This window comes from Rattus norvegicus, chromosome 8, assembly GCF_036323735.1.
Source record: "Rattus norvegicus strain BN/NHsdMcwi chromosome 8, GRCr8, whole genome shotgun sequence".
Taxonomy (NCBI): Eukaryota; Metazoa; Chordata; class Mammalia; order Rodentia; family Muridae; genus Rattus; species Rattus norvegicus.
This window is the reverse complement of record NC_086026.1, coordinates 93,072,351-93,083,217: the sequence shown is the minus strand read 5'-3', so window position 1 is coordinate 93,083,217 and position 10,867 is coordinate 93,072,351. Positions and strand designations below refer to the sequence as shown.

At 42.2% G+C, this 10,867-nt stretch overlaps 1 long non-coding RNA gene across 2 annotated transcripts; it reads left to right on the top strand.

Annotated features, from left to right (window-relative positions):
• The first annotated feature begins 7,553 nt into the window (after window positions 1-7,553).
• LOC102554276 (uncharacterized) lies at window positions 7,554-9,951 on the top strand. 2 transcript variants are annotated; one of them, XR_005488342.2, is made up of 4 exons: window positions 7,554-7,690; window positions 7,851-8,023; window positions 8,705-8,901; window positions 9,122-9,951. It is a non-coding gene; the product is annotated as an uncharacterized LOC102554276 (long non-coding RNA). The 2 variants fall into 2 exon arrangements; XR_005488341.2 differs by lacking the exon at window positions 7,554-7,690 and having other exon boundaries at window positions 7,799-8,023.
• The last annotated feature ends 916 nt before the right edge of the window (window positions 9,952-10,867 follow it).

Sequence of the window (10,867 nt, the reverse complement as noted above, 5' to 3'; positions counted from 1 at the left end):
GTCAAGTCACGTTATATAGCCAAGCTTAAATTTAAGAAAGGCAAGAAGTTGGCTATTTAGGGGATATGAATGTATGATGTCATCACAAACAATTCTTATCAATGGCACCTGGATGAAGGCTAGCAGCTGGGGATTGTAGGGAAAGCTAATGATGATGGAGATATATATATATATATATATATATATATATATATATATATATATATATATATATATTCCTCATCCCTCAAAACTACATACCTGAGAGTTGAGGATGGACCTGCAGTTTGGGGCTATCTCAGGAACTTTTACAGTCTTGGAAAAAATTATTTTATAGATTTCTTTTATGTCAGAGTATGGTATGTTTCTATAGTATATAAACCTCCTTCTTTTTTTCACTCATGGATGTTGATTCTGAATTTGGAAACTGTTCTGACTTTTTTTTTTTTTTTTGGTCAACTTGACAAAAGCCAGTGTCATCTGAGAAGAGAGACTTCCATTGAGAAAACGTATCCAGTGTATTGGCATGTGAGTAAGTCTGGAGAATTTTCTTGATTAATCAATGATTGATGTGGGAGGCTCCAGCCCATTGTGGGCAGTAATACCCCTAGACAGATTATATATGGTCCTGGGTTATTATATAAAAGTGTGAACAATCCAATAAGCAGCATTCCTTCATGGGCTCTGCTTCAGTTCCTGCCTCCAGGTTCTTACCTTGAGTTCCTGCCCTGATTTCCCTCTTCAATGGACCATCAACTCTAAGCTGAAATAAACCTTCCTAAACTTGCTTTTCGTCGTGGTCTTTGTCACAGCAATAGAAGCCTAAGAGCCACACAAAACGATTAGTTGTCTGTCTGTCCAGGGGGAACTTCATCAAAGCTCTGTGGAATGAGGCTGAGGTCTCCACAGTAGTCCTACTTAAGAACAGCTCTAAGACGTAGGTCAGAGTGGGTAGTGTTGCTAATCAGTTTGTGACATATTATAGTGTGGACTTTATAAAGATGGATTATTATACTATAAAACTACATGTAATCTGTCACCATGTGATCTAGCTAGTTTTATCTTAACTTGATACAAGCCAGAGTCACCAGAGAGAAGGGAACCTCAGTTGAGAAAATGCCTCCATAAGCTCTGGGGGTAGGCAAGTTAATTAGTGATTGACGAGGGAAGGCCTCGCCCATTTTCAGTGGTGCCATCCTGGGCAGCTGTTTCTGGGTTCTGTAGGTAAGCAGGCTGAGCAAACCATAAGGAGCAAGCCGGTAAGCAGCACTCCTCCGTGGCTTCTACATAAGCTCCTGCCTTCAAGTCTCTGCCTTGCTTGAGTTCCTGTTCTGACTTCCTTTGATGATAACTGTGATTTGGCAGCATAAACTGCATAAACTCCCTACATTCCTTTGGCTATGGTATTTCATCATAGCAATAGTAACCCTGACTAAGTCACCACATCTTCAGACTAAGTCGTCTGTGTTCTTTCTGTTGTGTTTTAAAGTTAATCTCTGGGTCTCGAATGGTGTAGGGGGCTTTTCCCTGAGAACAATGGGAAGAAAAAAATTGTAGAAATTACCATGAGCAAATGTGAGAAAGAGCAAAGAAGATACTGAGGGACCACGTATGTGGGAGACGTTGCTCTGCTGTGCTAATGCTGTCTAATGCTGTCTAGCAGCTATGATTTCGTCAGACACAGGGAGGCGATCCATATTCTCCCTCACCTTCTAACAGCCCAAGATGGTGCCAGACTACAGCTTGTTAGCTCACACAATTGTACATCCTTCCCGCTCTTCCCTGGCAGTTTCCAAGCGGTTTATCAGCAAGTTGTCTTTCTGATACCACATTAAAAAAAAAAAAACCAACAACTTAAACAATTAACTGCATGTAATTCTTTTTCTGTATGCATTCTGATTATACTTTCCTTTTTTATTTTGTAGATGGTTTATTCTTTCAGAGCTTTTCCAGAGGTGTTTTACTTTTCCAGAGGTGTTCAGGTTTTTGTGTTTGTTTTAACCTCTGTAGTAATTCTGATCAGTGTATCTTTATGATTTTATGCAAATCATAAATAGGGATGTTGGGCAGAGCAAAGAATCCTTCAGAACTCTCCTGAAGTCTGTCCTCTGTATTCTTTCATTTATTCATCGAAAACATGTTTGCTAAATCTTAAATGCCAGACCTCTTGCATGATACCATTGACTGAATGGTGAGGAATCCATTGGTGGTCCCACCTTTGTGGCGCTTCTGGTCCAAGGATGAGGGAAAGGAATTTAATTGCATTCTTTTTGATGTACTCAAATACCTGACAAAAAGCTAGTCCAGGTTTATGGGCAGAAAGGGTTTGTTTTTACTTAAGTTTCAAGGCACAGCCAACTATGCTGGGAAAGTCATGGCAGCTCTGGGCTGTGGCTGCAGGACTGTGAGGCTACACATTCATACTCTGGGGAATCAAGAACCCAGCTGGGCTCTAGGTCTCCACTCCCACTAACTCCACCCCTAGTGACCTGCTTCCACCACAAAGTCCAGGCTCTTAAAGGTTCCACAACCTCTAAACGCAGTGTCAGAAGCTAGGAACCAAGATTTTAAAGACAGGAACTTGTGGGGAATATTTTATATCCAAAACCATAGAAGACAGAAAAATAAAGAGAGCTAAGAGGTGAACCTGAGAGGACTTCACAAAGTCTTTGACCTGGAAGACAGGACGGCAAAGAGAGGGAGGTCAGCACAAGCAGAGAACGACTAGCTATAGGACATTACAGGTCAAGGTACAAAAGAGGTCCAGGTAGTGTGAGAAGTCAGTACATTTAGAAGTTAGATCTTTGTTGAGAGAGTAAGAGGAAGCTTTGCAAGGCTCTGAACAGAGGTAGTCTTGTACGTTTTTCATCTTTTTATTTGTTGGGTTTTTTTTTTATTTTTTTATTTTAAATATTTTCAAACAATATGTTTTGAACATGCTTTCCCCACCTCCAGCTCCTCTCTACCACCTACCTACCCAACCTCATGTTCTTTCTCTTTCTCCTAAGAAAACGAACAAGAGTCAAAATATAAACTTACAAAAGTACATCAACAAGTCAATAACAAAACAAAAAGCACACAAACCCCCACGAAGTTCACTTTGTCTTGGCTAACAAGTCCTGGGTATGGGGCCTGCCTTGAGATATGATTGGTAGTCCCACGAATACAACACTGGAGAAAACAGATTTTTTTCTGTTACAGCATATAACAATTACATATCTCTTGGGTGGGTCTTTCTGTCCACTCCTCCTTGCCAGTGTTAAGATTTTGAACCTGTGTGGGCCATATGTGGGTCATCACAATCTCTGTGAATTCATATGCCCATCAGTCCTGCTGTGTTTGGAAGAATCTGTTTCCTTGGAGTCTCTACTATCTCTGACTTTTACAATATTTCCTCCACCTCTTCCAAATTGATCCCTGACACTGTGAAGGGAGAGCTTTGATGAAGACAGTCTACTGATAGCCAAGTACTCCAGTGTCTCTCACTGTTTGCAGATTGGTCGCTTGTGGATCACTCTGTGTTAATTACCACCACTACATGAAAAAGCTTCCCTGATGAGGGTAGAGAGAGGCATTGATCTATGGGTATAGCAATATGTCATTAGGAGTTATTTTATTGTTACATTTCATTCTGTTAGCAGAATAACAGTAGAGGTTTCCCCTTCGGTTTATGACCTATCCAGTCTCAGGCTCTTGGGCATTTCAGTGTCAGGTACAGTTTCGATCTCATGAATGAACCTTAAGTCCAATCAGAAATTGGTTGGTTACTCCCATTATATTTGTGTCACGATTGCAACAATGTACATTGCAGACACATCACTGTTGTTGGTCACAGCTTATAAGTGGATGATATTAAAGATTGCCTTTCTACTCCAGGAGTATGTAGAGTGTCTTCTAAGTTAAAGCTTCTAGTTTGTCACCAGCTCTATCTATCTCAGTTTGATGACAAAAGTAACTGCCTTTTCCTGAAGACTTAGAAATAGTTCATGGAACAAAATCTCCAAATGTTGTGAACCCTCATTTAGGACACAGAAGCATTACATTCAGTCTTACCTGTTACATTGCTCTAGGCATCCACTCCAATCTTAATGCCCATATCCTTGAAAGACTCGTGAGTTTAAATCTATGCTACTATTAGAAGGTAAACCCTTGAACACTGTTTAAGTAATGTGGTGCGGCCCTCTCAAATGGAATTTGTGCCCTTATAAAAGAAACCAGGAGCCCCCAAGGGCTTCCTCGGCCTCTCTACCATATAAGGTACCACTGATGAACTAGAAAAAGACTCAACTCCAACTCAAATCTGTGAATATAGGCTCAAGAACTTAAAAAAAATACCCTCCTTTTATTTACAAAATACCCAGTCTCTGGTGTTTTGTTACAGTAGCCTGAATGGATTAAAACAGTGTCCAGATGAGATTTTTGCCCTATGAACTAAGAAAAACTATAGTTACATAACCCAATAAATACAGCAACGTGAGTTTAATATACAGCACAATGGTAAGTAAGCTGTCCTGAGCTCTTTGTACACACTAATATGCTGGCTCAGGAAGAGGGCTGCCTACAGGCAACTCATATCTAAATATGTTTGTCCAAAATCGTCTTCCAAGGCTCTTTGTCTGGAAATGGATGAGTCTTCTTAACTTAGTGAGAGGGGACAAGACAGCGAAACAGCCCAAGATAAAACCATGGTGCTCCTGAGAACTAGAGGAGAAGCCATTTTTAATAGAGGTTACTGTTGTTTATCCCATGATCTAAAAGGAAGAGGGAACCCAAGGTCAGGCAGCCGTTGCAAACTCACACATGGAGAAAAAGCTTAATTAAAAGCTATAAATGTCTGGAGGACTGTGAAATATTATTTTCCCACTAGTTCTTTATAAAGTAAATATGATTCTTCAAAGGGGAAAAACAGAGAGAAAGGAAAGAAAAAAAGAAAGAAAGAAAGAAAGAAAGAAAGAAAGAGAGGACATAAAGGAAGGGAGAGAAGAAATAAAGGAAGGGAGAAGAAAGGAGGAAGGAAGGAAGGGAGAAAAGAGAGGGGAGAGAGAGAGAGAGAGAGAGAGAGAGAGAGAGAGAGAGAGAGAGAGAACAAAAGGCTGCAGCTGACAGCTTCACCTTCCCAGGCTGGTTCACTTTTCCCATCTGGCTTCTCCTTGTTGGGTCTGATGTGATGATATCATCTCCATTGTTGCCTTTAAAAAAGAATCTGGAAGCCTCACCCCAGGGGACACTGCTCTGTACAGCCTTCTCTCTGGGGAACTGCAGCTGACTGTCAACAGGGCTTCCACTCAGTCTCTGCCCAGTGTTTTGCATTCAACCTTTCTGCTGTTACTTGTTTTGTTTCTTACTTGGAAGCTGCACCTGAGGGAACACTGCTCTGCCCAAGACTCAACTCTACTCCTTCCCTCCCCATGCCCCTCTCCTTTTTTTTTTTTGACTTGTTATATATTTAATAAACTCACTCACTCAAAACTAAAAGTATGGGGGCTGAAGAAATCGCTCAGTAATTAAGAGCACTTCCTATTCTTCTAACAGACATGAGTTTGATTTCTAGTCTCCATGTAGGGCTGCTTGGCAATCATCTATATTCTAGCCCCAGGGGATCTGACACCTTTTTCCAATCTCTCAAGAAATCTGCACATATGTGGGGTGCAGAGCGGGAAGGGATGTCTTTTAAAAAAATAAAAATAAAAATGAATGTGTACGGTAGGCCATTCCCTAGACTGTACATAACATTCCTTTTCTGAGGAGGTAGCTTAAGTTATATCCATTACTGAGCAAGACAAAACCTAAAAGCCTCCTGTAAAACACTGCTCCTAGGCAAGTATTGTACAAGCTTGTTGAGGCAGTACCTTTCAAAAGCTTGTGTAGATAGCCACCTTATTATTCTTGTCTTTCTCAGAGTCTAGTAGGGCTCTTCTGTCACACACAGAGCAAAGGGACTTTAGAAAGAGTTAACAAAAAGCCAAGGGCCTTGGAGTTAGGATTTTAACCCAGACCTTCTGGGGAAAGTGCTCAAACTTTATGCTTCAGAGCAGCACGGCACCGATGCTTGCTCCTTTTGGACTTGCTGGCTTGGTGGCAGGTTACTTGGCCACGTGTTCTTTTACATATTCAGGGTTATGCCCCACATTCCAACAGGCTAACATAAGAGCCCAGAGCCTCACCTCACCTCGTGGTTCTCATTTATTCCCTAGCCCTAGTCCAGGGGATTTACCTCTCAGAATTTCCTACTAACTTCCGAGAAAGTCACATTTGCCATCTGCACTGTAAGGATGTGTGTAACTAGACCAGGCCAGTAATAGAAACTGTGTACGTTGTCAGGGCCAGAAACAGTACCCCAGTTACAGCGACTGTGTCAGCATCTCCAGAAGGACGCCTCCACAAATTGTCCCTTCTTTGCCTTTAGGTAAAGCGGGTGGTTTGTATCCATAGAGTTTGTTTTATTTCCACAAATGTCAGACCTATGTACCAAGTGCTGGCTGCTATGTATCAGAGGTCACTATGCAAGCTGAAATGTAAAAGCCGCACGGTCCTCGAGGACTGTCTGCTTCTTTTTCTTGTAACTACTTTCCATCCCTCCCCCTGCTCCCTCTTTCCTCTCTTCCACTCTTTTCTTTCCCCTTTTAAAATATCCATTAGGCAAATTCTTGAACCAAAACAGATGAGCCAAAAATTGTTAAAAGAACAAATTAAGTGTTGGGTGGGGATAAAATCAATCAAACCAAGTGAACACGACTGGAGAGGGAGGGTCTGCTGAACTGTAGACAGTTGTGAGGGTCAGACCAAGGCGCTTGGGAGGGTAGTAGGAACCTGTCAGAATTTTGTGCAGGTCATAGTATTGCCAGAGCTGGCTTGGAGGATGGAAAGGACTGGAACATTTAAGAGTTGAGGATGAAGACAGACGAAGTTCACCCAAGTCAGATCAGAGTCATTCAGTTGGCACTAAAACCAAACAGACCAAAACACCACCACCAAAAACAGGGAGGCCAACGCATCTTATTAAGCATGTGGATTCTACTGGGAAACACTCCACTGTCTTCCTTAGGAAACCGGTGGGAGAGAAAAGGAGGAAGAATGAATTGGCGAATGTATCCCCTCCTCTCAACTCCCCCCACCCACTAGACAAATGTATGCTGCTGTTGTGCATGGCTGCTCACATCGCCTTCTCTGCAAGGTCTGTGGTTCCAAAAAACCACAAACGGCTACAAAATAACAAACGGCTCCTGCTCATTTATTGAATATAATGTAAGTAGGGGAGGGGTGAGCTTTGCTACCCTAACAGACAATGCTGCAGAGAGAAAAACGGACGAACAAACAAACACCAAAAAACCCAGGAGAACTAGAAGCAGCCATGAGCAGTGCTGTTCAGGCAAGGGAGGTTTCCAAGGTCTCCTCTCACCGAAGGAGCCTATCCTTGCGACCTCAGCTCCCCCATCACCACCCCTGGCTTATTTCAGAAACTTAAGCCTGGTGTCCAATGAACAATTTACTGTTTTGACTGAAGCAGGTGTGAATAACTGAAAGTTGTCTATAAGAAATTCTGGGGACCTCTTGCTCCTGTCAGGTTCTAGTGGTCTCACTTGAAGCAATGTGTGGCGCTCTATGGCCTACCCTGTGGTCACTCAAGAAGGTAGACAGAGAGGAAGAGAGAAGCGTAATCGTAATCGTGTGAACTCGGAGGCAGTCGAATCTGTGGCTAGCTTCCTAACAGGTACAAAACAGGAGTGGTTTCTCATTTCTCTGAAACGACATCAGGCTTGTGTTCTGGATAAAGTTGCCAAGTGGGCGGGCCTAGGTATAAAATAACGAGGCAGAGATTTGAGGCCAACGTTAGAACCTACTGAGCACTCAGAACAGTGCTACTCCTTCAGACGACTCCAGAGATGACGCCAGTGTCCAGGGTGGAAGTTCCTTGCAGCAACTGACTGGACGGTCAGTTTGCCACGGAGCGCTCTGTCACTACGCAAACCTGCTGCGCCCCATCTCCAATGCTGTTCTGTGGAGGAGCGGAGCAGGAAGAGAGTGGAAGGAAAGCAGCTTCCAGGTACTTATCTGACAAACTAGATGCTACCACCGGAAATGTCCGGACAAAATACCAAGGACAGTTAGCATCTTTTTAGGGACCCAGCTGGGATCTTTCGTGTGTTATTCCCAGAAGTGTGGTAAATTCAGGAGAAACTGCGGTACCATGGTACATGTTTGGGGCTTGAAAGGCATCCTCTGCTTTGTGTTCCCGACCCCTCCCCTCTCCCGCCCCTTCACTGATCCATCGGTTTAATCAACTGATCTATTTACACAACATCATTTGTACTACCTCATTTTTTTTCTCAGAGTCTGGAAGTTTGGTATGTGCTAGGCTGAAGGAACAAGCTTCGGATGTAGACTTGGGCATGGAGGCTCTAATAAGTGTCCATGGTAGACGCCACTCCCTGCCTGTTGTCACATGATTTCTGGAAGAATTGTCTGCTGGGAAAAGGCTCTTGGATGTCTGTCTGCCTTTCCCCCGCACTTCACCTGCTGTATCTTTTTAGCCTGAACTGATCTCACTTGTGCCTGTTTGCTTTTGTGGTTTTAGCAGGAAGTCACCACCATGAGTGCAATTATGTGCTGATTTCTGTGAATTCTTCCAGCCAGGCAGTCATCAGATTCGGAGCTGCTCCTTTCTCACCGTCCTTTACACTTACAATCAAGCAGCTGATAAGTTCCCCTTTAACCCGGTTTTCAGGAGTTTATTGAACAGGCTTCAGAACAAAGAATACCAAGGTGAATAGAGACAAAGGAACTACAGAGATGTGGATAACAACATGTACTGCTCATGCAGAGAACCTGAACTCCGTTCCCAGCACCCACGTCCCTCACGACCACCTCCACCTCCATCTTCAAAGTCTCTGTAGATACCCGTACTCATGTGCACGTACACAGGTATGTAAATGCTCACACACATGTTCACACACATACACACAATCTAAAATTTTTTTTTAATATTTAAAGACAGGATAATAAATTTTTATTCTAACCTTACAACTCTCCTTGAGTTTAATATATGAGGATTTCATTATCTCTCTATAATATTTTTAATTACTGTACATTTTGAGATATCTGTAGTATCTAGCTTGAGTTTTTTTCTTTTTTTATTCTGAAGATGGTCAAGAATGAGCATCTCGATAATTACCAAAATTTCGTGCCTGACTGATGAGTTTTTCAAGTGCTGTGCTGTGATTTCCTTCACCTTGAACCATGCCCGTGACAGAAGCTGCTCAGATGTTTGTAAGTTGCGGGAAGTTCATGGGGTTGTGAGTCTCGTCAGGCCCTTCCCATGGCTGTCTGAGCAGTGAGCGACTGCAGGGCTGTGATGAACAAGAAGCCAGCACCACTGAGGCAAAGACCTTTGTTTTATTGGGACTATGGACGGTGGTTATCTAGAGCTGAGAAATTAGCAGTGATTAAGAGACCAGCATCACTGAGGTAAAATCTTCTGAGAAGTCTTTCCTCAAGGTCAGCACACAGAAGTTGTGGCCCGGAGTAAGCCAAGTTTGTAGTTTGTTCTTGCAGCTGACCTTGGTAATGTGTAAGAGTTTGGAAGGTGTTCTGAAGGAATGAAGGGTGAGAGGCCAGGAGAGTCCACTGAAGAAGGTGTAGTTTCAGTTGAAGTAGAAGCGTCAGGGCTGAAGGAGTCATGGAAGAAACCTGAGGCCTGGAACCATGAGGCAGTGTCAGAGTGCCGGAAGAGACTCCAGGAAGCCACTAGTGAAGGTGCAGCCCAATTGCCATAGAAACCCTAGCAGTTTGGAGAACCCAACAATAGATCGTGAGTTGTGTGAAAATAGAGAAAGTGAGGTAAGTCCAAGCATGCACACATCCATTCTCTCTCTGCTTGGTGGATATGACTAGCTGCTCCAAGTTCCCTCTGCCATGATTCTCCCACAGCGATGGACTATATAACCTGTCAGCTAAAATAAACCTTCCCTCTCTCTAAGTGGCTATGGTCAGTATATTTATTCACAGACATCATAGAGGAAGTTAAGATAATATCTCCCCAGGAGAAGTCATAACACTAACATTGCAGTTGGACCACTATTCTGCCACATTCCAGTTTGCTGAATTTATCATTGTCATTCCGTTCTCAGTTACTTGCCTTCACTTTAAATAACCTCTTATCTGCTAATGTGCCTATATACATATGTTTACATATGCATATGTGTGTATACATGTATATGTATATATACAATACATATATATGAGTATATACATAGATTCATATACTCATATATATTTGCTCCTTTATTTCTTGGCAGGTCTCAAAAATATGTATATATACATATATATCTCAAGTGGATATATATATATGTATATATATATATATATATATATATATATATATATATACAAACACAGATAAACACACACACACACACACACACATGTTTACTTATCTTTGAGGTGTGGTCTCAGTATGTAACCCTGGCTGTCTGGAACTTGCTATGTTGACCAGGCTTGCCTGAGACTGGCAGAGCTCCGCTTGCCTCTGCTGTAACAAAGGTGTACAGTATCACGCCCAGCTCTACCTCCCTATTTTTAACAATGGGAACATCCAAAATAAAGCCATATTCTTCTTTTAGCACATATACATAGAAAGATGCAGAGAGAAGCTACTTGTGTTATTTTAACTTGATACTTTAGTTTCACTTAACATAAAGACGTATCTTTCTTTCCTACATCTTGCTGGTCTCACAAAACCTTCAAATGCAAGTGTGAAACTCTTTTTAGGAGGCTCTGAAAGGTTTTTGAGCAGAAGATAAGCAAAAAATGATCATGGTGTTTGTTCCCTCCAAGCACTTTTGATGGATTTTAGGCAAAAAATGATTTTATAACTTATTAATGTGTGTGG